The sequence below is a fragment of the Harpia harpyja genome, chromosome 7, assembly GCF_026419915.1.
Source record: "Harpia harpyja isolate bHarHar1 chromosome 7, bHarHar1 primary haplotype, whole genome shotgun sequence".
NCBI lineage: Eukaryota > Metazoa > Chordata > Aves > Accipitriformes > Accipitridae > Harpia > Harpia harpyja.
In genome coordinates, this window is record NC_068946.1 from 12389444 (window position 1) to 12409234 (window position 19791).

The following is a 19791-nucleotide window of genomic DNA, read 5'->3' on the forward strand; positions in this document are numbered from 1 at the left end:
TTGCTGCTCTTCACGGTGCCTTGGCGCCCTATCTACAGGCACAACAGCACTGGGGATATGGGCTTTCTCAGAGACGTAGCATCTCATGGCGCTCGACCGCGGCAGAGCCTCTTGCCGAAAAGGCAAACGTCCGGCTCCTTCTCCCACAGGGAAGGGCCCAGCCCTGAAAGCTGTTGCTGCTCTTCACGGTGCCTTGGCACCCTATCTACAGGCACAACAGCACTGGGGATCTGTGTTTTCCCAGAGACTCAACATCTCATGGCGCTCGGCCGCGGCAGAGCCTCTTGCCTAAAAGGCAAACGTCCGGCTCCTTCTCCCACAGACAAGGGCCCAGCCCTGAAAGCTGTTGCTGCTCTTCACGGTCCCTTGGCGCCCTATCTACAGGCACAACAGTAGTGGGGATCTGTGTTTTCCCAGTGACGCAACATCTCATGGCGCTCGGCCGTGGCAGACCCTCTTGCCGAAAAGGCAAACGTCCGGCTCCTTCTCCCAGAGGGAAGGGCCCAGCCCTGAAAGCTGTTGCTGCTCTTCACCGTGCCTTGGCGCCCTATCTACAGGCACAACAGCACTGGGGATCTGTGCTTTCCCAGAGACTCAACATCTCATGGTGCTCGGCCGCGGCAGAGCCTCTTGCCAAAAAGGCAAACGTCCGGCTCCTTCTCCCACAAGGAAGGGCCCAGCCCTGAAAGCTGTTTCTGCTCTTCACGGTGCCTTGGTGCCCTATCTACAGGCACAACAGCACTGGGGATCTGGGCTTTCCCAGAGACGCAACATCTCATGGCGCTCGGCCGCGGCAGAGCCTCTTGCCGAAAAGGCAAACGTCCGGCTCCTTCTCCCAGAGGGAAGGGCCCAGCCCTGAAAGCTGTTGCTGCTCTTCACGGTGCCTTGGCGCCCTATCTACAGGCACAACAGCACTGGGGATCTGGGTTTTCTCAGAGACGCAGCTTCTCATGGCGCTCGGGCACGGCAGAGCCTCTTGCCTAAAAGGTTACTATCCGGCTCCTTCTCCCACAAGGAAGGGCCCAGACCTGAAAGCTGTTGCTGCTCTTCACCTAACCTTGGCACCCTATCTACAGGCACAACAGCACTGGGGATCTGGGCTTTCCCAGAGAAGCAACATCTCAGGGCGCTCGGCCGCGGCAGAGCCTCTAACCGAAAAGGAAAACGTCCGGCTCCTGCTCCCACAGGGAAGGGCCCAGCCCTGAAAGCTGTTGCTGCTCTTCACGGTGCCTTGGCGCCCTATCTACAGGCACAACAGCACTGGGGATCTGGGCTTTCCCAGAGAAGCAACATCTCATGGCGCTCGGCCGCGGCAGAGCCTCTTGCCGAAAAGGCAAACGTCCGGCTCTTTCTCCCACAGGGAAGGGCCCAGCCCTGAAAGCTGTTGATGCTCTTCACGGTGCCTTGGCGCCCTATCTACAGGCACAACAGCACTGGGGATATGGGCTTTCTCAGAGACGTAGCATCTCATGGCGCTCGACCGCGGCAGAGCCTCTTGCCGAAAAGGCAAACGTCCGGCTCCTTCTCCCACAGGGAAGGGCCCAGCCCTGAAAGCTCTTGCTGCTCTTCACGGTGCCTTGGTGCCCTATCTACAGGCACAACAGCACTGGGGATCTGTGTTTTCCCAGAGACGCAACATCTCATGGCGCTCGGCCGCGGCAGAGCCTCTTGCCTAAAAGGCAAACGTCCGGCTCCTTCTCCCACAGACAAGGGCCCAGCCCTGAAAGCTGTTGCTGCTCTTCACGGTCCCTTGGCGCCCTATCTACAGGCACAACAGTAGTGGGGATCTGTTTTTTCCCAGTGCCGCAACATCTCATGGCGCTCGGCCGCGGCAGACCCTCTTGCCGAAAAGGCAAACGTCCGGCTCCTTCTCCCAGAGGGAAGGGCCCAGCCCTGAAAGCTCTTGCTGCTCTTCACCTAACCTTGGCGCCCTATCTACAGGCACAACAGCACTGGGGATCTGGGCTTTCCCAGAGAAGCAACATCTCATGGCGCTCGACCGCGGCAGAGCCTCTTGCCGAAAAGGCAAACGTCCGGCTCCTTCTCCCACAGGGAAGGGCCCAGCCCTGAAAGCTCTTGCTGCTCTTCACGGTGCCTTGGTGCCCTATCTACAGGCACAACAGCACTGGGGATCTGTGTTTTCCCAGAGACACAACATCTCATGGCGCTCGGCCGCGGCAGAGCCTCTTGCCGAAAAGGCAAACGTCCGGCTCCTTCTCCCACAGAGAAGGGCCCAGCCCTGAAAGCTGTTGCTGCTCTTCACGGTGCCTTGGTGCCCTATCTACATGCACAACAGCACTGGGGATCTGGTCTTTCCCAGAGAAGCAACATCTCAGGCGCTCGGCCGCGGCAGAGCCTCTTGCCGAAAAGGCAAACGTCCGGCTCCTTCTCCCACAGGGAAGGGCCCAGCCCTGAAAGCTGTTGCTGCTCTTCACGGTGCCTTGGCACCCTATCTACAGGCACAACAGCACTGGGGATCTGTGTCTTCCCAGAGAAGCAGCATCTCATGGCGCTCGGCCGCAGCAGAGCCTCTTGCCAAAAAGGCAAACGTCCGGCTCCTTCTCCCACAGGGAAGGGCCCAGCCCTGAAAGCTGTTGATGCTCTACACGGTGCCTTGGCGCCCTATCTACAGGCACAACAGCACTGGGGATCTGTGCTTTCCCAGAGACTCAACATCTCATGGCGCTCGGCCGCGGCAGAGCCTCTTGCCAAAAAGGCAAACGTCCGGCTCCTTCTCCCACAGGGAAGGGCCCAGCCCTGAAAGCTGTTGATGCTCTACACGGTGCCTTGGCGCCCTATCTACAGGCACAACAGCACTGGGGATCTGTGCTTTCCCCGAGACGCAACATCTCATGGCGCTCGGCCGCGGCAGAGCCTCTTGCCAAAAAGGCAAAAGTCCGGCTCCTTCTCCCACAGGGAAGGGCCCAGCCCTGAAAGCTGTTGCTGCTCTTCACGGTGCCTTGGCGCCCTATCTACAGGCACAACAGCACTGGGGATCTGGGCTTTCTCAGAGACGCAGCTTCTCATAGCGCTCGGGCACAGCAGATCCTCTTGCCTAAAAGGTTAACGTCCGGCTCCTTCTCCCACAAGGAAGGGCCCAGCCCTGAAAGCTGTTGCTGCTCTTCACCTAACTTTGGCACCCTATCTACAGGCACAACAGCACTGGGGATCTGGGCTTTCCCAGAGAAGCAACATCTCATGGCGCTCGGCCGCGGCAGAGCCTCTAACCGAAAAGGCAAACGTCCGGCTCCTTCTCCCACAGGGAAGGGCCCAGCCCTGAAAGCTGTTGCTGCTCTTCACGGTCCCTTGGCGCCCTATCTACAGGCACAACAGTAGTGGGGATCTGTGCTTTCCCAGTGACGCAACATCTCATGGCGCTCGGCCGTGGCAGACCCTCTTGCTGAAAAGGCAAATGTCCGGCTCCTTCTCCCACAAGGAAGGGCCCAGCCCTGAAAGCTGTTGCTGCTCTTCACGGTGCCTTGGCACCCTATCTACAGGCACAACAGCACTGGGGATCTGGGCTTTCTCAGAGACGCAGCTTCTCATGGCGCTCGGGCATGGCAGAGCCTGTTGCCGAAAAGGCAAACCTCCGGCTCCTTTTCCCCCAAGGAAGGGCCCAGACCTGAAAGCTGTTGCTGCTCTTCACCTAACCTTGGCACCCTATCTACAGGCACAACAGCACTGGGGATCTGGGCTTTCCCAGAGAAGCAACATCTCATGGCGCTCGGCCGCGGCAGAGCCTCTTGCCAAAAAGGCAAATGTCCGGCTCCTTCTCCCACAAGGAAGGGCCCAGCCCTGAAAGCTGTTGCTGCTCTTCACGGTGCCTTGGCACCCTATCTACAGGCACAACAGCACTGGGGATCTGTGTCTTCCCAGAGACGCAGCATCTCATGGTGCTCGGCCGCGGCAGAGCCTCTTGCCGAAAAGGCAAACGTCCGGCTCCTTCTCCCACAAGGAAGGGCCCAGACCTGAAAGCTGTTGCTGCTCTTCACCTAACCTTGGCACCCTATCTACAGGCACAACAGCACTGGGGATCTGGTCTTTCCCAGAGAAGCAACATCTCATGGCGCTCGGCCGCGGCAGAGCCTCTTGCCAAAAAGGCAAATGTCCGGCTCCTTCTCCCACAAGGAAGGGCCCAGCCCTGAAAGCTGTTGCTGCTCTTCACGGTGCCTTGGCGCCATATCTACAGGCACAACAGCACTGGGGATCTGTGTCTTCCCAGAGACGCAGCATCTCATGGTGCTCGGCCGCGGCAGAGCCTCTTGCCAAAAAGGCAAACGTCCGGCTCCTTCTCCCACAGGGAAGGGCCCAGCCCTGAAAGCTGTTGATGCTCTACACGGTGCCTTGGCACCCTATCTACAGGCACAACAGCACTGGGGATCTGTGCTTTCCCAGAGACTCAACATCTCATGGTGCTCGGCCGCGGCAGAGCCTCTTGCCGAAAAGGCAAACGTCCGGCTCCTTCTCCCACAGGGAAGGGCCCAGCCCTGAAAGCTGTTGCTGCTCTTCACGGTCCCTTGGCGCCCTATCTACAGGCACAACAGCACTGGGGATCTGTGCTTTCCCAGTGACGCAACATCTCATGGCGCTCGGCCGTGGCAGACCCTCTTGCCGAAAAGGCAAATGTCCGGCTCCTTCTCCCACAAGGAAGGGCCCAGCCCTGAAAGCTGTTGCTGCTCTTCACGGTGCCTTGGCACCCTATCTACAGGCACAACAGCACTGGGGATCTGGGCTTTCTCAGAGACGCAGCTTCTCATGGCGCTCCGGCACGGCAGAGCCTGTTGCCGAAAAGGCAAACCTCCGGCTCCTTTTCCCCCAAGGAAGGGCCCAGACCTGAAAGCTGTTGCTGCTCTTCACCTAACCTTGGCACCCTATCTACAGGCACAACAGCACTGGGGATCTGGGCTTTCCCAGAGAAGCAACATCTCATGGCGCTCGGCCGCGGCAGAGCCTCTTGCCAAAAAGGCAAATGTCCGGCTCCTTTTCCCACAAGGAAGGGCCCAGCCCTGAAAGCTGTTGCTGCTCTTCACGGTGCCTTGGCACCCTATCTACAGGCACAACAGCACTGGGGATCTGTGTCTTCCCAGAGACGCAGCATCTCATGGTGCTCGGCCGCGGCAGAGCCTCTTGCCGAAAAGGCAAACGTCCGGCTCCTTCTCCCACAAGGAAGGGCCCAGACCTGAAAGCTGTTGCTGCTCTTCACCTAACCTTGGCACCCTATCTACAGGCACAACAGCACTGGGGATCTGGTCTTTCCCAGAGAAGCAACATCTCATGGCGCTCGGCCGCGGCAGAGCCTCTTGCCAAAAAGGCAAATGTCCGGCTCCTTCTCCCACAAGGAAGGGCCCAGCCCTGAAAGCTGTTGCTGCTCTTCACGGTGCCTTGGCGCCCTATCTACAGGCACAACAGCACTGGGGATCTGTGTCTTCCCAGAGACGCAGCATCTCATGGTGCTCGGCCGCGGCAGAGCCTCTTGCCAAAAAGGCAAACGTCCGGCTCCTTCTCCCACAGGGAAGGGCCCAGCCCTGAAAGCTGTTGATGCTCTACACGGTGCCTTGGCACCCTATCTACAGGCACAACAGCACTGGGGATCTGTGCTTTCCCAGAGACTCAACATCTCATGGTGCTCGGCCGCGGCAGAGCCTCTTGCCGAAAAGGCAAACGTCCGGCTCCTTCTCCCACAGGGAAGGGCCCAGCCCTGAAAGCTGTTGCTGCTCTTCACGGTCCCTTGGCGCCCTATCTACAGGCACAACAGTAGTGGGGATCTGTGCTTTCCCAGTGACGCAACATCTCATGGCGCTCGGCCGTGGCAGACCCTCTTGCCGAAAAGGCAAATGTCCGGCTCCTTCTCCCACAAGGAAGGGCCCCGACCTGAAAGATGTTGCTGCTCTTCACGGTGCCTTGGCGCCCTATCTACAGGCACAACAGCACTGGGGATCTGGGCTTTCTCAGAGACGCAGCTTCTCATGGCGCTCGGGCATGGCAGAGCCTGTTGCCGAAAAGGCAAACCTCCGGCTCCTTGTCCCACAAGGAAGGGCCCAGACCTGAAAGCTGTTGCTGCTCTTCACCTAACCTTGGCACCCTATCTACAGGCACAACAGCACTGGGGATCTGGGCTTTCCCAGAGAAGCAACATCTCATGGCGCTCGGCCGCGGCAGAGCCTCTTGCCAAAAAGGCAAATGTCCGGCTCCTTCTCCCACAAGGAAGGGCCCAGCCCTGAAAGCTGTTGCTGCTCTTCACGGTGCCTTGGCACCCTATCTACAGGCACAACAGCACTGGGGATCTGTGTCTTCCCAGAGACGCAGCATCTCATGGCGCTCGGCCGCGGCAGAGCCTCTTGCCAAAAAGGCAAACGTCCGGCTCCTTCTCCCACAGACAAGGGCCCAGCTCTGAAAGCTGTTGCTGCTCTTCACGGTGCCTTGGCGCCCTATCTACAGGCACAACAGCACTGGGGATCTGGGCTTTCTCAGAGACGTAGCATCTCATGGCGCTCGACCGCGGCAGAGCCTCTTGCCGAAAAGGCAAACGTCCGGCTCCTTCTCCCACAGGGAAGGGCCCAGCCCTGAAAGCTCTTGCTGCTCTTCACGGTGCCTTGGTGCCCTATCTACAGGCACAACAGCACTGGGGATCTGTGTTTTCCCAGAGACGCAACATCTCATGGCGCTCGGCCGCGGCAGAGCCTCTTGCCGAAAAGGCAAACGTCCGGCTCCTTCTCCCACAGGGAAGGGCCCAGCCCTGAAAGCTGTTGCTGCTCTTCACGGTGCCTTGGTCCCCTATCTACAGGCACAACAGCACTGGGGATCTGTGTCTTCCCAGAGACACAGCATCTCTTGGTGCTCGGCCGTGGCAGAGCCTCTTGCCGAAAAGGCAAACGTCCGGCTCCTTCTCCCACAGGGAAGGGCCCAGCCCTGAAAGCTGTTGCTGCTCTTCACCTAACCTTGGCACCCTATCTACAGGCACAACAGCACTGGGGATGTGGGCTTTCCCAGAGAAGCAACATCTCATGGCGCTCGGCCGCGGCAGAGCCTCTTGCCGAAAAGGCAAACGTCCGGCTCTTTCTCCCACAGGGAAGGGCCCAGCCCTGAAAGCTGTTGATGCTCTTCACGGTGCCTTGGTGCCCTATCTACAGGCACAACAGCACTGGGGATATGGGCTTTCTCAGAGACGTAGCACCTCATGGCGCTCGACCGCGGCAGAGCCTCTTGCCGAAAAGGCAAACGTCCGGCTCCTTCTCCCACAGGGAAGGGCCCAGCCCTGAAAGCTCTTGCTGCTCTTCACGGTGCCTTGGTGCCCTATCTACAGGCACAACAGCACTGGGGATCTGTGTTTTCCCAGAGACGCAACATCTCATGGCGCTCGGCCGCGGCAGAGCCTCTTGCCTAAAAGGCAAACGTCCGGCTCCTTCTCCCACAGTCAAGGGCCCAGCCCTGAAAGCTCTTGCTGCTCTTCACGGTCCCTTGGCACCCTATCTACAGGCACAACAGTAGTGGGGATATGTTTTTTCCCAGTGACGCAACATCTCATGGCGCTCGGCCGTGGCAGACCCTCTTGCCGAAAAGGCAAACGTCCGGCTCCTTCTCCCACAGGGAAGGGCCCAGCCCTGAAAGCTCTTGCTGCTCTTCACGGTGCCTTGGCACCCTATCTACAGGCACAACAGCACTGGGGATCTGGGCTTTCCCAGAGACTCAACATCTCATGGTGCTCGGCCGCGGCAGAGCCTCTTGCCGAAAAGGCAAACGTCCGGCTCCTTCTCCCACAGGGAAGGGCCCAGCCCTGAAAGCTGTTGCTGCTCTTCACGGTCCCTTGGCGCCCTATCTACAGGCACAACAGTAGTGGGGATCTGTGTCTTCCCAGAGACGCAGCATCTCATGGTGCTCGGCCGCGGCAGAGCCTCTTGCCGAAAAGGCAAACGTCCGGCTCCTTCTCCCACAGTGAAGGGCCCAGCCCTGAAAGCTGTTGATGCTCTACACGGTGCCTTGGCACCCTATCTACAGGCACAACAGCACTGGGGATCTGTGCTTTCCCAGAGACTCAACATCTCATGGTGCTCGGCCGCGGCAGAGCCTCTTGCCAAAAAGGCAAATGTCCGGCTCCTTCTCCCACAAGGAAGGGCCCAGCCCTGAAAGCTGTTTCTGCTCTTCACGGTGCCTTGGTGCCCTATCTACAGGCACAACAGCACTGGGGATCTGGGCTTTCCCAGAGACGCAACATCTCATGGCGCTCGGCCGCGGCAGAGCCTCTTGCCGAAAAGGCAAACGTCCGGCTCCTTCTCCCACAGGGAAGGGCCCAGCCCTGAAAGCTCTTGCTGCTCTTCACGGTGCCTTGGCGCCCTATCTACAGGCACAACATCACTGGGGATCTGGGTTTTCTCAGAGACGCAGCTTCTCATGGCGCTCGGGCACGGCAGAGCCTCTTGCCTAAAAGGCAAACGTCCGGCTCCTTCTCCCACAAGGAAGGGCCCAGACCTGAAAGGTGTTGCTGCTCTTCACCTAACCTTGGCACCCTATCTACAGGCACAACAGCACTGGGGATCTGGGCTTTCCCAGAGAAGCAACATCTCATGGCGCTCGGCCGCGGCAGAGCCTCTAACCGAAAAGGAAAACGTCCGGCTCCTTCTCCCACAGGGAAGGGCCCAGCCCTGAAAGCTGTTGCTGCTCTTCACGGTGCCTTGGCGCCCTATCTACAGGCACAACAGCACTGGGGATGTGGGCTTTCCCAGAGAAGCAACATCTCATGGCGCTCGGCCGCGGCAGAGCCTCTTGCCGAAAAGGCAAACGTCCGGCTCCTTCTCCCACAAGGAAGGGCCCAGCCCTGAAAGCTGTTGATGCTCTTCACGGTGCCTTGACGCCCTATCTACAGGCACAACAGCACTGGGGATATGGGCTTTCTCAGAGACGTAGCATCTCATGGCGCTCGACCGCGGCAGAGCCTCTTGCCGAAAAGGCAAACGTCCGGCTCCTTCTCCCACAGGGAAGGGCCCAGCCCTGAAAGCTCTTGCTGCTCTTCACGGTGCCTTGGTGCCCTATCTACAGGCACAACAGCACTGGGGATCTGTGCTTTCCCAGAGACACAACATCTCATGGCGCTCGGCCGCGGCAGAGCCTCTTGCCTAAAAGGCAAACGTCCGGCTCCTTCTCCCACAGACAAGGGCCCAGCCCTGAAAGCTGTTGCTGCTCTTCACGGTCCCTTGGCACCCTATCTACAGGCACAACAGTAGTGGGGATCTGTTTTTTCCCAGTGACGCAACATCTCATGGCGCTCGGCCGTGGCAGACCCTCTTGCCGAAAAGGCAAACGTCCGGCTCCTTCTCCCAGAGGGAAGGGCCCAGCCCTGAAAGCTGTTGCTGCTCTTCACGGTGCCTTGGCGCCCTATCTACAGGCACAACAGCACTGGGGATCTGGGCTTTCCCAGAGAAGCAACATCTCATGGCGCTCGACCGCGGCAGAGCCTCTTGCCGAAAAGGCAAACGTCCGGCTCCTTCTCCCACAGGGAAGGGCCCAGCCCTGAAAGCTCTTGCTGCTCTTCACGGTGCCTTGGTGCCCTATCTACAGGCACAACAGCCCTGGGGATCTGTGTTTTCCCAGAGACGCAACATCTCATGGCGCTCGGCCGCGGCAGAGCCTCTTGCCAAAAAGGCAAACGTCCGGCTCCTTCTCCCACAGACAAGGGCCCAGCTCTGAAAGCTGTTGCTGCTCTTCAAGGTGCCTTGGCGCCCTATCTACAGGCACAACAGCACTGGGGATCTGGGCTTTCTCAGAGACGTAGCATCTCATGGCGCTCGACCGCGGCAGAGCCTCTTGCCGAAAAGGCAAACGTCCGGCTCCTTCTCCCACAGGGAAGGGCCCAGCCCTGAAAGCTCTTGCTGCTCTTCACGGTGCCTTGGTGCCCTATCTACAGGCACAACAGCACTGGGGATCTGTGTTTTCCCAGAGACGCAACATCTCATGGCGCTCGGCCGCGGCAGAGCCTCTTGCCGAAAAGGCAAACGTCCGGCTCCTTCTCCCACAGGGAAGGGCCCAGCCCTGAAAGCTGTTGCTGCTCTTCACCTAACCTTGGTCCCCTATCTACAGGCACAACAGCACTGGGGATCTGTGTCTTCCCAGAGACACAGCATCTCTTGGTGCTCGGCCGTGGCAGAGCCTCTTGCCGAAAAGGCAAACGTCCGGCTCCTTCTCCCACAGGGAAGGGCCCAGCCCTGAAAGCTCTTGCTGCTCTTCACCTAACCTTGGCACCCTATCTACAGGCACAACAGCACTGGGGATGTGGGCTTTCCCAGAGAAGCAACATCTCATGGCGCTCGGCCGCGGCAGAGCCTCTTGCCGAAAAGGCAAACGTCCGGCTCTTTCTCCCACAGGGAAGGGCCCAGCCCTGAAAGCTGGTGATGCTCTTCACGGTGCCTTGGTGCCCTATCTACAGGCACAACAGCACTGGGGATATGGGCTTTCTCAGAGACGTAGCACCTCATGGCGCTCGACCGCGGCAGAGCCTCTTGCCGAAAAGGCAAACGTCCGGCTCCTTCTCCCACAGGGAAGGGCCCAGCCCTGAAAGCTCTTGCTGCTCTTCACGGTGCCTTGGTGCCCTATCTACAGGCACAACAGCAGTGGGGATCTGTGTTTTCCCAGAGACGCAACATCTCATGGCGCTCGGCCCGCGGCAGAGCCTCTTGCCTAAAAGGCAAACGTCCGGCTCCTTCTCCCACAGTCAAGGGCCCAGCCCTGAAAGCTGTTGCTGCTCTTCACGGTCCCTTGGCACCCTATCTACAGGCACAACAGTAGTGGGGATCTGTTTTTTCCCAGTGACGCAACATCTCATGGCGCTCGGCCGTGGCAGACCCTCTTGCTGAAAAGGCAAACGTCCGGCTCCTTCTCCCAGAGGGAAGGGCCCAGCCCTGAAAGCTGTTGCTGCTCTTCACCGTGCCTTGGCGCCCTATCTACAGGCACAACAGCACTGGGGATCTGGGCTTTCCCAGAGAAGCAACATCTCATGGCGCTCGACCGCGGCAGAGCCTCTTGCCGAAAAGGCAAACGTCCGGCTCCTTCTCCCACAGGGAAGGGCCCAGCCCTGAAAGCTCTTGCTGCTCTTCACGGTGCCTTGGTGCCCTATCTACAGGCACAACAGCCCTGGGGATCTGTGTTTTCCCAGAGACGCAACATCTCATGGCGCTCGGCCGCGGCAGAGCCTCTTGCCGAAAAGGCAAACGTCCGGCTCCTTCTCCCACAGACAAGGGCCCAGCCCTGAAAGCTGTTGCTGCTCTTCAAGGTGCCTTGGCGCCCTATCTACAGGCACAACAGCACTGGGGATCTGGGCTTTCTCAGAGACGTAGCATCTCATGGCGCTCGACCGCGGCAGAGCCTCTTGCCGAAAAGGCAAACGTCCGGCTCCTTCTCCCAGAGGGAAGGGCCCAGCCCTGAAAGCTCTTGCTGCTCTTCACGGTGCCTTGGTGCCCTATCTACAGGCACAACAGCACTGGGGATCTGTGTCTTCCCAGAGACACAGCATCTCTTGGTGCTCGGCCGTGGCAGAGCCTCTTGCCGAAAAGGCAAACGTCCGGGTCCTTCTCCCACAGGGAAGGGCCCAGCCCTGAAAGCTGTTGCTGCTCTTCACCTAACCTTGGCACCCTATCTACAGGCACAACAGCACTGGGGATCTGGGCTTTCCCAGAGAAGCAACATCTCATGGCGCTCGGCCGCGGCAGACCCTCTTGCCGAAAAGGCAAACGTCCGGCTCCTTCTCCCACAGGGAAGGGCCCAGCCCTGAAAGCTGTTGCTGCTCTTCACGGTGCCTTGGCACCCTATCTACAGGCACAACAGCACTGGGGATCTGTGTCTTCCCAGAGACGCAGCATCTCATGGTGCTCGGCCGCAGCAGAGCCTCTTGCCGAAAAGGCAAACGTCCGGCTCCTTCTCCCACAGGGAAGGGCCCAGCCCTGAAAGCTGTTGATGCTCTACACGGTGCCTTGGCGCCCTATCTACAGGCACAACAGCACTGGGGATCTGTGCTTTCCCAGAGACTCAACATCTCATGGCGCTCGGCCGCGGCAGAGCCTCTTGCCGAAAAGGCAAACGTCCGGCTCCTTCTCCCACAAGGAAGGGCCCAGCCCTGAAAGCTGTTGCTGCTCTTCACGGTGCCTTGGTGCCCTATCTACAGGCACAACAGCACTGGGGATCTGTGTTTTCCCAGAGACGCAACATCTCATGGCGCTCGGCCGCGGCAGAGCCTCTTGCCGAAAAGGCAAACGTCCGGCTCCTTCTCCCACAGAGAAGGGCCCAGCCCTGAAAGCTGTTGCTGCTCTTCACGGTGCCTTGGCACCCTATCTACATGCACAACAGCACTGGGGATCTGGTCTTTCCCAGAGACGCAGCATCTCATGGCGCTCGGCCACAGCAGAGCCTCTTGCCAAAAAGGCAAACGTCCGACTCCTTCTCCCACAGGGAAGGGCCCAGCCCTGAAAGCTGTTGATGCTCTACACGGTGCCTTGGCGCCCTATCTACAGGCACAACAGCACTGGGGATCTGTGCTTTCCCAGAGACTCAACATCTCATGGCGCTCGGCCGCGGCAGAGCCTCTTGCCAAAAAGGCAAACGTCCGGCTCCTTCTCCCATAGGGAAGGGCCCAGCCCTGAAAGCTGTTGATGCTCTTCACGGTGCCTTGGCGCCCTATCTACAGGCACAACAGCACTGGGGATCTGTGTCTTCACAGTGATGCAGCATCTCATGGTGCTCGGCCGCGGCAGAGCCTCTTGCCGAAAAGGCAAACATCCGGCTCCTTCTCCCACAGGGAAGGGCCCAGCCCTGAAAGCTGTTGATGCTCTACACGGTGTTTTGGCGCCCTATCTACAGGCACAACAGCACTGGGGATCTGTGCTTTCCCAGAGACTCAACATCTCATGGCGCTCGGCCGCGGCAGAGCCTCTTGCCAAAAAGGCAAACGTCCGGCTCCTTTTCCCACAGGGAAGGGCCCAGCCCTGAAAGCTGTTGATGCTCTTCACGGTGCCTTGGCGCCCTATCTACAGGCACAACAGCACTGGGGATCTGTGTCTTCACAGTGATGCAGCATATCATGGTGCTCGGCCGCGGCAGAGCCTCTTGCCGAAAAGGCAAACATCCGGCTCCTTCTCCCACAGGGAAGGGCCCAGCCCTGAAAGCTGTTGATGCTCTACACGGTGTTTTGGCGCCCTATCTACAGGCACAACAGCACTGGGGATCTGGGCTTTCCCAGAGACTCAACATCTCATGGCGCTCGGCCGCGGCAGAGCCTCTTGCCAAAAAGGCAAACGTCCGGCTCCTTCTCCCACAAGGAAGGGCCCAGCCCTGAAAGCTGTTGCTGCTCTTCACCTAACCTTGGCACCCTGTCTACAGGCACAACAGCACTGGGGATCTGGGCTTTCCCAGAGAAGCAACATCTCATGGCGCTCAGCCGCGGCAGAGCCTCTAACCGAAAAGGCAAACGTCCGGCTCCTTCTACCACAGGGAAGGGCCCAGTCCTGAAAGCTGTTGCTGCTCTTCACGGTGCCTTGGCGCCCTATCTACAGGCACAACAGCACTGGGGATCTGGGCTTTCTCAGAGATGCAGCTTCTCATGGCGCTCGGGCATGGCAGAGCCTCTTGCCGAAAAGGCAAACGTCCGGCTCCTTTTCCCACAAGGAAGGGCCCAGCCCTGAAAGCTGTTGCTGCTCTTCACCTAACCTTGGCACCCTATCTACAGGCACAACAGCACTGGGGATCTGGGCTTTCCCAGAGAAGCAACATCTCATGGCGCTCGGCCGCGGCAGAGCCTCTTGCCGAAAAGGCAAACGTCCGGCTCCTTCTCCCACAAGGAAGGGCCCAGCCCTGAAAGCTGTTGCTGCTCTTCACGGTGCCTTGGCCCCCTATCTACAGGCACAACAGCACTGGGGATCTGTGTCTTCCCAGAGACGCAGCATCTCTTGGTGCTCGGCCGCGGCAGAGCCTCTTGCCGAAAAGGCAAACGTCCGGCTTCTTCTCCCACAGGGAAGGGCCCAGCCCTGAAAGCTGTTGATGCTCTACACGGTGCCTTAGCACCCTATCTACAGGCACAAAAGCACTGGGGATCTGTGCTTTCCCAGAGACTCAACATCTCATGGTGCTCAGCTGCGGCAGAGCCTCTTGCCAAAAAGGCAAACGTCCGGCTCCTTCTCCCACAAGGAAGGGCCCAGCCCTGAAAGCTGTTTCTGCTCTTCACGGTGCCTTGGTGCCCTATCTACAGGCACAACAGCACTGGGGATCTGGGCTTTCCCAGAGACGCAACATCTCATGGCGCTCGGCCGCGGCAGAGCCTCTTGCCGAAAAGGCAAACGTCCGGCTCCTTCTCCCACAGGGAAGGGCCCAGCCCTGAAAGCTGTTGCTGCTCTTCACGGTGCCTTGGCGCCCTATCTACAGGCACAACAGCACTGGGGATCTGGGTTTTCTCAGAGACGCAGCTTCTCATGGCGCTCGGCCGCGGCAGAGCCTCTTGCCTAAAAGGTTAATATCCGGCTCCTTCTCCCACAAGGAAGGGCCCAGCCCTGAAAGCTGTTGCTGCTCTTCACCTAACCTTGGCACCCTATCTACAGGCACAACAGCACTGGGGATCTGGGCTTTCCCATAGAAGCAACATCTCATGGCGCTCGGCCGCGGCAGAGCCTCTAACCGAAAAGGCAAACGTCCGGCTCCTTCTCCCACAGGGAAGGGCCCAGCCCTGAAAGCTGTTGCTGCTCTTCACGGTGCCTTGGCGCCCTATCTACAGGCACAACAGCACTGGGGATGTGGGCTTTCCCAGACACGCAACATCTCATGGCGCTCGGCCGCGGCAGAGCCTCTTGCCGAAAAGGCAAACGTCCGGCTCCTTCTCCCACAGACAAGGGCCCAGCCCTGAAAGCTGTTGCTGCTCTTCACGGTGCCTTGGCACCCTATCTACAGGCACAACAGCACTGGGGATCTGTGTCTTCCCAGAGACGCAGCATCTCATGGCGCTCGGCCGCGGCAGAGCCTCTTGCTGAAAAGGCAAACGTCCGGCTCCTTCTCCCAGAGGGAAGGGCCCAGCCCTGAAAGCTGTTGCTGCTCTTCACGGTGCCTTGGCGCCCTATCTACAGGCACAACAGCACTGGGGATCTGGGCTTTCTCAGAGACGCAGCTTCTCATGGCGCTCGGGCACGGCAGAGCCTCTTGCCGAAAAGGTTAACGTCCGGCTCCTTCTCCCACAGGGAAGGGCCCAGCCCTGAAAGCTGTTGCTGCTCTTCACGGTCCCTTGGCGCCCTATCTACAGGCACAACAGTAGTGGGGATCTGTGCTTTCCCAGTGACGCAACATCTCTTGGTGCTCGGCCGTGGCAGAGCCTCTTGCCGAAAAGGCAAACGTCCGGCTCCTTCTCCCACAGGGAAGGGCCCAGCCCTGAAAGCTGTTGCTGCTCTTCACGGTGCCTTGGCACCCTATCTACAGGCACAACAGCACTGGGGATCTGTGTCTTCCCAGAGACGCAGCATCTCATGGTGCTCGGCCGCAGCAGAGCCTCTTGCCGAAAAGGCAAACGTCCGGCTCCTTCTCCCACAGGGAAGGGCCCAGCCCTGAAAGCTGTTGATGCTCTACACGGTGCCTTGGCGCCCTATCTACAGGCACAACAGCACTGGGGATCTGTGCTTTCCCAGAGACTCAACATCTCATGGCGCTCGGCCGCGGCAGAGCCTCTTGCCGAAAAGGCAAACGTCCGGCTCCTTCTCCCACAAGGAAGGGCCCAGCCCTGAAAGCTGTTGCTGCTCTTCACGGTGCCTTGGTGCCCTATCTACAGGCACAACAGCACTGGGGATCTGTGTTTTCCCAGAGACGCAACATCTCATGGCGCTCGGCCGCGGCAGAGCCTCTTGCCGAAAAGGCAAACGTCCGGCTCCTTCTCCCACAGAGAAGGGCCCAGCCCTGAAAGCTGTTGCTGCTCTTCACGGTGCCTTGGCACCCTATCTACATGCACAACAGCACTGGGGATCTGGTCTTTCCCAGAGACGCAGCATCTCATGGCGCTCGGCCACAGCAGAGCCTCTTGCCAAAAAGGCAAACGTCCGACTCCTTCTCCCACAGGGAAGGGCCCAGCCCTGAAAGCTGTTGATGCTCTACACGGTGCCTTGGCGCCCTATCTACAGGCACAACAGCACTGGGGATCTGTGCTTTCCCAGAGACTCAACATCTCATGGCGCTCGGCCGCGGCAGAGCCTCTTGCCAAAAAGGCAAACGTCCGGCTCCTTCTCCCATAGGGAAGGGCCCAGCCCTGAAAGCTGTTGATGCTCTTCACGGTGCCTTGGCGCCCTATCTACAGGCACAACAGCACTGGGGATCTGTGTCTTCACAGTGATGCAGCATCTCATGGTGCTCGGCCGCGGCAGAGCCTCTTGCCGAAAAGGCAAACATCCGGCTCCTTCTCCCACAGGGAAGGGCCCAGCCCTGAAAGCTGTTGATGCTCTACACGGTGTTTTGGCGCCCTATCTACAGGCACAACAGCACTGGGGATCTGTGCTTTCCCAGAGACTCAACATCTCATGGCGCTCGGCCGCGGCAGAGCCTCTTGCCAAAAAGGCAAACGTCCGGCTCCTTTTCCCACAGGGAAGGGCCCAGCCCTGAAAGCTGTTGATGCTCTTCACGGTGCCTTGGCGCCCTATCTACAGGCACAACAGCACTGGGGATCTGTGTCTTCACAGTGATGCAGCATATCATGGTGCTCGGCCGCGGCAGAGCCTCTTGCCGAAAAGGCAAACATCCGGCTCCTTCTCCCACAGGGAAGGGCCCAGCCCTGAAAGCTGTTGATGCTCTACACGGTGTTTTGGCGCCCTATCTACAGGCACAACAGCACTGGGGATCTGGGCTTTCCCAGAGACTCAACATCTCATGGCGCTCGGCCGCGGCAGAGCCTCTTGCCAAAAAGGCAAACGTCCGGCTCCTTCTCCCACAAGGAAGGGCCCAGCCCTGAAAGCTGTTGCTGCTCTTCACCTAACCTTGGCACCCTGTCTACAGGCACAACAGCACTGGGGATCTGGGCTTTCCCAGAGAAGCAACATCTCATGGCGCTCAGCCGCGGCAGAGCCTCTAACCGAAAAGGCAAACGTCCGGCTCCTTCTACCACAGGGAAGGGCCCAGTCCTGAAAGCTGTTGCTGCTCTTCACGGTGCCTTGGCGCCCTATCTACAGGCACAACAGCACTGGGGATCTGGGCTTTCTCAGAGATGCAGCTTCTCATGGCGCTCGGGCATGGCAGAGCCTCTTGCCGAAAAGGCAAACGTCCGGCTCCTTTTCCCACAAGGAAGGGCCCAGCCCTGAAAGCTGTTGCTGCTCTTCACCTAACCTTGGCACCCTATCTACAGGCACAACAGCACTGGGGATCTGGGCTTTCCCAGAGAAGCAACATCTCATGGCGCTCGGCCGCGGCAGAGCCTCTTGCCGAAAAGGCAAACGTCCGGCTCCTTCTCCCACAAGGAAGGGCCCAGCCCTGAAAGCTGTTGCTGCTCTTCACGGTGCCTTGGCCCCCTATCTACAGGCACAACAGCACTGGGGATCTGTGTCTTCCCAGAGACGCAGCATCTCTTGGTGCTCGGCCGCGGCAGAGCCTCTTGCCGAAAAGGCAAACGTCCGGCTTCTTCTCCCACAGGGAAGGGCCCAGCCCTGAAAGCTGTTGATGCTCTACACGGTGCCTTGGCACCCTATCTACAGGCACAAAAGCACTGGGGATCTGTGCTTTCCCAGAGACTCAACATCTCATGGTGCTCAGCTGCGGCAGAGCCTCTTGCCAAAAAGGCAAACGTCCGGCTCCTTCTCCCACAAGGAAGGGCCCAGCCCTGAAAGCTGTTTCTGCTCTTCACGGTGCCTTGGTGCCCTATCTACAGGCACAACAGCACTGGGGATCTGGGCTTTCCCAGAGACGCAACATCTCATGGCGCTCGGCCGCGGCAGAGCCTCTTGCCGAAAAGGCAAACGTCCGGCTCCTTCTCCCACAGGGAAGGGCCCAGCCCTGAAAGCTGTTGCTGCTCTTCACGGTGCCTTGGCGCCCTATCTACAGGCACAACAGCACTGGGGATCTGGGTTTTCTCAGAGACGCAGCTTCTCATGGCGCTCGGCCGCGGCAGAGCCTCTTGCCTAAAAGGTTAATATCCGGCTCCTTCTCCCACAAGGAAGGGCCCAGCCCTGAAAGCTGTTGCTGCTCTTCACCTAACCTTGGCACCCTATCTACAGGCACAACAGCACTGGGGATCTGGGCTTTCCCATAGAAGCAACATCTCATGGCGCTCGGCCGCGGCAGAGCCTCTAACCGAAAAGGCAAACGTCCGGCTCCTTCTCCCACAGGGAAGGGCCCAGCCCTGAAAGCTGTTGCTGCTCTTCACGGTGCCTTGGCGCCCTATCTACAGGCACAACAGCACTGGGGATGTGGGCTTTCCCAGACACGCAACATCTCATGGCGCTCGGCCGCGGCAGAGCCTCTTGCCGAAAAGGCAAACGTCCGGCTCCTTCTCCCACAGACAAGGGCCCAGCCCTGAAAGCTGTTGCTGCTCTTCACGGTGCCTTGGCACCCTATCTACAGGCACAACAGCACTGGGGATCTGTGTCTTCCCAGAGACGCAGCATCTCATGGCGCTCGGCCGCGGCAGAGCCTCTTGCTGAAAAGGCAAACGTCCGGCTCCTTCTCCCAGAGGGAAGGGCCCAGCCCTGAAAGCTGTTGCTGCTCTTCACGGTGCCTTGGCGCCCTATCTACAGGCACAACAGCACTGGGGATCTGGGCTTTCTCAGAGACGCAGCTTCTCATGGCGCTCGGGCACGGCAGAGCCTCTTGCCGAAAAGGTTAACGTCCGGCTCCTTCTCCCACAGGGAAGGGCCCAGCCCTGAAAGCTGTTGCTGCTCTTCACGGTCCCTTGGCGCCCTATCTACAGGCACAACAGTAGTGGGGATCTGTGCTTTCCCAGTGACGCAACATCTCATGGCGCTCGGCCGTGGCAGACCCTCTTGCCGAAAAGGCAAACGTCCGGCTCCTTCTCCCACAAGGAAGGGCCCAGCCCTGAAAGCTGTTGCTGCTCTTCACGGTGCCTTGGCGCCCTATCTACAGGCACAACAGCACTGGGGATGTGGGCTTTCCCAGAGAAGCAACATCTCATGGCGCTCGACCGCGGCAGAGCCTCTTGCCGAAAAGGCAAACGTCCGTCTCCTTCTCCCACAGGGAAGGGCCCAGCCCTGAAAGCTGTTGCTGCTCTTCACGGTCCCTTGGTGCCCTATCTACATGCACAACAGCCCTGGGAATCTGTGTTTTCCCAGAGACGCAACATCTCATGGCGCTCGTCCGCGGCAGAGCCTCTTGCCGAAAAGGAAAACGGCCGGCTCCTTCTCCCACAATGAAGGGCCCAGCCCTGAAAGCTGTTGCTGCTCTTCACGGTGCCTTGGCGCCCTATCTACAGGCACAACAGCACTGGGGATATGTGCTTTCTCAAAGAGGTAGCATCTCATGGCGCTCGGCCGCGGCAGAGCCTCTAACCGAAAAGGCAAACGTCCGGCTCCTTCTCCCATAGGGAAGGGCCCAGCCCTGAAAGCTGTTGCTGCTCTTCACGGTGCATTGGCACCCTATCTACATGCACAACAGCACTGGGCATCTGTGCTTTCCCAGAGACGCAACATCTCATGGCGCTCGGCCGCGGAAGAGCCTCTTGCCGAAAAGGCAAACGTCCAGCTCCTTCTCCCACAAGGAAGGGCCCAGCCCTGAAAGCTGTTGCTGCTCTTCACGGTGCCTTGGCCCCCTATCTACAGGCACAACAGCACTGGGGATCTGTGTCTTCCC